At 40.9% G+C, this 6,672-nt stretch overlaps 1 non-coding gene across 1 annotated transcript; it reads left to right on the top strand.

The window, feature by feature from the left end:
* The first annotated feature begins 5,336 nt into the window (after positions 1–5,336).
* Positions 5,337–5,443, top strand: LOC131221671 (small nucleolar RNA R71). Its single transcript, XR_009159519.1, has one exon. It is a non-coding gene; the product is annotated as a small nucleolar RNA R71 (small nucleolar RNA).
* The last annotated feature ends 1,229 nt before the right edge of the window (positions 5,444–6,672 follow it).

Raw genomic sequence — 6,672 nt, 5'->3', positions numbered from 1 at the left:
TTTTCCTACATCATGTATCTTGAAATTCCAAGTGCCCTAGATGGCTGTCAAAATTCCTTCGAATTCACAAGAAAGTCCAGAAAAAAATTTAAAAATTTTCACAATTTTTGCTCAAGACCAAGAAAATGCTTATTAGGTCACCTAATCTCCCACCCCCAACCTAAAATCTACATTGTCCTCAATGTAAAAGATATGAGCATGCAATGTACTTGGGACAACGAAAAGTGAGTTTGAAGTGATGGGAAGATAGTACCTGGATGATGAATCGAGAGACACTTTCCAAGAGATCGCAGTATAGGCGTCGGTCAGCACGAGAGAGAAGGCAACACAAAAATAACAAAAATAAAATCCTAACTATACCACTTTCGTAGGTGCTCTCGATTGCATTTAGCGTATGCAACAAGCCTTTAAACCCCTAGGTTACCCCTAGTGGACGAGTTGTAGTCTCGTGAGGGTTTGCAGTAATGTTACTCACAAACATTGAACTAACTAATGATAAAAACGAAATGAAATGAAGAGCTGGGTTGCCTCCCAGGAGCGCTAAGTTTACCGTCTTCAGCCAGACAAATAAAGCAACTACCCTAGACCTATGAAAGCAATAAACCTACCCTAGACTAGGAGATCAATCCTAGTAAACAGGATCAGTCAGAGGTATGGACATGTCCTCTGAATCAAATTTCGCGACAAATGCTTTCAATCGATGTCCATTGACTTTAAACTCCTTGCCATTGTCGGGGTCTCTAATCTCAATGGCCCCGTGAGGAAAAACAGTAACAACAATGTAAGGGCCGGTCCAACGAGATCGAAGCTTACCCGGAAAGAGATGTAATCGAGAATTGTACAAAAGGACCTTCTGACCAGGCGTGAATGATTTTCGTAAAATGTGTTGGTCATGAAATGCTTTCATCTTGTCCTTGTAAATTCTCGAATTATTGTATGCATCATTCCGGATTTCCTCAAGTTCATTCAATTGAAGTTTGCGTAGCGAGCCAGCGTTGTCCAGATTGAAATTAAGATTTTTGATCGCCCAGTACGCTTTATGTTCCAGCTCCACAGGCAAGTGACAAGCTTTCCCATAGACAAGTCTAAAGGGAGACATTCCAATAGGGGTTTTAAAGGCAGTACGATATGCCCATAAGGCATCAGTCAATCGGATTGACCAATCCTTACGATCAGGGTTAACCGTTTTCTTCAAAATGTGTTTGATTTTCCTATTAGAAATCTCGGCTTGCCCACTTGTCTGTGGGTGGTACGGGGTGCTCACCTTATGAGAGATGCCATATTTCTTCATTAAGCTTTCAAATGGTTTATTATAAAAGTGTGAGCCCCCATCACTAATGATGGCTCGAGGCGTTCCGAATCGAGAAAGGATGTTTCCTTTTAGGAATTTAATGACCGTGCGATGGTCATTAGTTCGACACGGAATCGCTTCGACCCATTTAGTGACATAATCCACAGCGAGCAAAATATACAGATTTTCAAAAGATTGGGGGAATGGTCCCATGAAATCGATGCCCCAACAATCAAATGCTTCAATGATAAGGATGGGATTCAAAGGCATCATATTTCGACGGGACAATGCTCCCAATTTCTGACAACGCTCACAAGCTTTGCAAAACTCATGAGTGTCCCTAAACATAGTGGGCCAGTAAAAGCCACACTGCAGAATCTTGGTCGTGGTCTTTTTAGCAGAAAAGTGACCACCACATGCCTGTGAGTGACAGAAGGAGATGACGCTCTGATGCTCATCGTCTGGTACACATCTCCTTAGAATTTGGTCTGGGCAATATTTAAATAAATAATGATCATCTCAAAAAAAGTTGCGCACCTCAGTGAAGAATTTCTTCTTATCTTGCGCAGTCCACTGTGTCGGTATGGCACCTGTAGCAAGATAATTAGCAATATCAGCGAACCAAGGTGAATGGGAGACTTGGAACAGTTGTTCATCAGGGAACATGTCGTTGATATGGGTCGTCTCAAGGGGATCAGAGGTATTAAGGCGAGAAAGGTGATCAGCCACAACGTTTTCTACTCCCTTTTTATCTTTAATTTCCAAATCAAATTCTTGGAGTAGAAGAATTCATCGTATCAAGAGGGGCTTAGAATCATTCTTAGAAAGAAGATACTTCAGTGCCGCATGATCCGTATAGATAATGATCTTGGATCCGATCAGGTAGGACCTAAATTTATCCAAGGCGAACACTACGGCTAAGAGTTCCTTTTCCGTAGTCGAGTAGTTCACTTGGATAGGATTTAGAGTCCTACTCGCATAATGAATGACGTAAGGCCTCTTATCTTTTCTCTGGCCTAGGACCGCCCCAAGAGCATAATCAGAAACGTCGCACATAAGCTCAAAAGGAAGGCTCCAGTCGGGTGGCTTCATGATAGGTGCAGTGGTTAACGTGCCCTTAAGCTTGGTGAAAGCTTCTTGGCATTGCTCAGTCCACTCGTATGGAGCATCCTTTTGAAGAAGATTACATAAAGGACGAGAGAGGAGACTAAAGTCCTTTATGAATCGCCTGTAAAATTCTGCGTGTCCTAAGAAGGATCGCACGTCTCTGATGTTTTTGGGTGGAGGTAGGTTAGAGATAAGATCGATTTTTGCCTTATCTACCTCGATTCCTTTGGACGAGATGATATGCCCAAGGACAATTCCCTTCTGAACCATGAAATGGCACTTCTCCCAATTAAGTACCAAGTTCTTTTCTTCACATCTTTTCAGCACACATTTAAGACTTTCCAAGCACTTGCTGAAAGATGGACCGTAAACAGAGAAATCGTCCATGAAGACCTCTAGATATTGCCCCACCATATCAGAAAAGATACTAAGCATACATCGCTGAAAGGTGGCAGGGGCATTACATAGTCCGAATGGCATCCTTCGGTAGGCAAAGGTGCCGTAGGGATATGTAAATGTGGTCTTTTCCTGGTCTTCAAGGGCTATCTCTATCTGGTTGTAACCCGAATACCCGTCAGAGAAACTGTAATAGGAATGACCAGCTAACCTTTCCAGGATCTGATCAATGAATGGTAAAGGAAAGTGGTCTTTCCTCGTGACGGTATTCAACTTCCTGTAGTCAATGCACATTCTCCAACCAGTAGTGACTCTAGTTGACACGAGTTCATTATTAGCATTGGCTACGATGGTGATTCCGGACTTCTTAGGGACCACTTGAGTTGGGCTCACCCATTGACTATCAGATATAGGGTATATGATACCCACGTCTAATAGTTTAAGAACCTCGGCCTTAACCACTTCCTTCATATTTGGATTTAGTCTACGTTGTGGTTGCCAAGCGGTTTTTGCATTATCCTCAAGATATATGCGGTGAGTACAAATCGAGGGATCGATTCCCTTGAGGTCCGCTATCGTCCATCCCAGGGCTCCTTTATGCTCAATGAGAGTAGATATAAGCATACTCTCCTGTTCTTTCTCTAGGTGGGCAGAGATCACCACCGGGTATGTCTCATCTTGACCTAAATAGGCATATTTCAAATCAGAGGGCAAAGGTTTTAGGTTAAGCTTCGGCGGCTTGAGGTTAGACGGTAGAGGCACTACATCGGTTTGTGGCAATTCTTCAAATTGTGGCCTCCACCGGTTAAGTTCAAGTACCGGTGCAGTATCAAGCAAGGCGCACGTCTCCTTAATCATGTCATCATCAAAATCATGGGAGTGGGCCAGGCACGTCTCTAGAGAGTCAGAGGATAAGGTTAGAGGTTTCGTATCTTCCACAAAAGAGTCAATCATGTTAATGTCGTGGAAATCGTCATCCTCCTCTAAGTTTCTGCCATTATTAAAAAAGATGTTTGACTCCAATGTCATATTCCCAAAAGACATAGTCATGACACCATTCCTGCAATTGATAATTGCATTTGAAGTGGCAAGGAATGAGCGGCCAAGAATGACGGGGATCTGAGTGCTTATGTTATTGATGGGTTCAGTCTCCAGGATGATAAAATCTACAGGGTAGTAAAATCTATCAACTTGTACCAACACATCCTCGATTATCCCTCTTGGTACACGAACAGAGCGATCAGCAAGTTGTAGTGTGGTTAGGGTGGGTTTTAATTCACCCAAACCTAACTGTTTGTATACCGAGTAGGGAATCAGATTGACGCTCGCTCCTAAGTCAAGAAGTGCGTGATCAATTCGATGGTTCCCGATTACACATGATACGGTTGGGCTACCGGGATCTTTGAATTTCTGTGGCACGTCTTGCTTTAGGATAACACTCACTTTCTCAGTCAAGAAAATTTTCTTTTGAATACTTTGCCGTCTTTTGGTCGTACATAAGTCTTTCAGAAATTTGGCATATGAAGGAATCTGTTTCACGACATCAAGTAGAGGAATATTGACTTTCACTTATTTCAACACCTCTAGAATATCCTGAGACTTAGAGAGAGGTTTTGGTGAAACCAACCGTTGGGGGAACGGAGCAACTGGCTTTTCTAGAAGTTCCGGTTCTAATTTTTGTGGAGCATCACTAGATCCATCATTTTTGTCCTCTTCTGGTTCTTGAGGCTTTTCGGGCCTAACCTGAAGAGTTTTATCAATGATCTTTCCACTCCTAAGAGTGGTGATGGATTTAGCGTGCCCAATCTGATTTGAAGAGCTAGGATCATTAATCTCGTACTGCGGTTTAGGATTGGGGAGAGGTTGTGCAGGAAGCATCCCCTTTTCTATAACCGTCATATGAGAATCTATCTTTTGCATAAAATCTGTAATTCCCCGCATTGCCTGAGCCAGCTCTTGTATGGAATTTTGAACTGGTTCCTCTTGAGGTTTCACTTGATTTGGATTTTGATTGAAGAAACCTGGAGGAGTAGCCGTTTATCCACTCCTCCAACTAAAGTTTGGATGATTTTTCTAGCCAGGATTGTATGTATTGGAGTTAGGTCCAGTAAAAGGTCTTTGATAGTTGTTTACGGCATTGGCTTGTTCATTCAACACTCCTCGAAAGGCAGGTATTGTAGGACAGTTTTCAGTTGTGTGAATGTTGCAATCACAGATGCCGCAAACAATTTCATTGACCTTATCCTTCTTTCCTTCCATGGCCTCAACTTTCCTTATGAGCGTAGTCACTTTACACTTGAGATCATCCTCTTCTTTCAAGAGATATAATCCACCTTTCTCCTTTAATTGAGTCGGCCTAGACGTGGTGTTTGATTTTGGGTAATAGTCCCAAGATTGTATTTTTTCAGCCAGACTGTCGAGGTAGTCCCATACCTCGTCGACATCTTTATTAATGAACTCTCCATTACACATTGTCTCGACCATTTGGCGCATGGAAGATGTCAGTCCATCGTAGAAAAAATTTGTAATGCGCCACGTTTCAAATCCGTGTTGTGGGCATGAACTGACCAAATCTTTGAACCTTTCCCAACATTAGAAGAATGTTTCATCTTCCTTTTGGGCAAAGTTCATGATTGCTTTTCTGAGGGTAATCGTTTTATGATGTGGGAAGAATTTTTTTATGAATTCCCTCTGCATGTCGTTCCATGTGCCAATGGATCTAGAACGCAGTGAATGTAACCACGTCTTAGCTTTCTCTTTTAAGGAAAAAGGAAAGAGTTTCAGCCTAATTGTATCCTCAAATACATTAGGAAAACATAATGTAGCTATAATCTCATCGAACTCTTTCAAATGTAAATATGGACTCTCTGATTCAAGTCCATGGAATTTGGGAAGGAGTTGGATAACTCCTGGCTTGATGTCCATTTGTCCTGTGTTTTCAGGGAAAATCATGCATGAGGGCATACTCACTCCCGCCGATTGTAGATAATCTCGTAAAGTACGAGGCGGGGGTGCCTGATGCACCTCGTTCTCATCTTGGGTATCCTCCACCCTGGGTGGAAGTAGAGGAGGTTGGTCTTCAGCTATAACTTCAGTTAACTCAGGGGATTTCGAGCGGTGTCTAGTCCTGCGATGGATAGTCAACCCCTCAACCAATCCTCCTTCAGTCAAGAGACGTCGAGTGTCGTCACGGGCCCACTTGGGTATGAAACACTCACAGCCCTCAACTAAATTCAAAGCCGAATCCTAAAAAGGGAAAAGAAAATCTAGGAAGAAAGAGAGAGTTGGAAAGAAATTACTAAATTGGAGTCCTAAGTTAAAAACCTGCAAAATAAAACAAAAATAAGTTAGATTCTAAAAAAGAGAAGAACAATCCTTTAAAAGAAAAATAGCAGTAAACTAATTTCTAAAAGAAGGAATTCCTAAAAGAAAGTGAAAATTTTTAAAATAAATTAGGAAAGTCCTAAACTAGAAGGTAAATTACTAAAAGAAAACTGAAGAATAGAAAGTAGAGAAAGAGCTTACCGAATTAGAGATTTCTATCTAAAAGGCCTACAACATAGGAAGGTTAGTTTCTAAACAAAAATTTCTAAAATAAATTAAGAAAACAAAATTAGATTCTAAAAGAGTTAAAATTAGAAAGTAACAAAAGAGGAAAGTTTCTAAAAATAAACTACTAAAAATAGAAAAATACTAAAATTAAAAATTTAAACCCTAATTCTAAAAAGTAGAAAAAGTAGAGAGATTAGGAAGGAATTACCAATTTAGAAACTTATGTCAGGATCCTATAAAACAGGAAAACAAGTTAGTTCTAGAAATCAAATAAAAGTCTACAACTAAAATTAGTCAAATTCTAATCTTAAATTAATTCTAAACCT

Source organism: Magnolia sinica, chromosome 1 (genome assembly GCF_029962835.1).
Source record: "Magnolia sinica isolate HGM2019 chromosome 1, MsV1, whole genome shotgun sequence".
Taxonomy (NCBI): Eukaryota; Viridiplantae; Streptophyta; class Magnoliopsida; order Magnoliales; family Magnoliaceae; genus Magnolia; species Magnolia sinica.
Note: the sequence above shows the minus strand (reverse complement) of the source record. Positions and strands in the feature narration are given on the sequence as shown.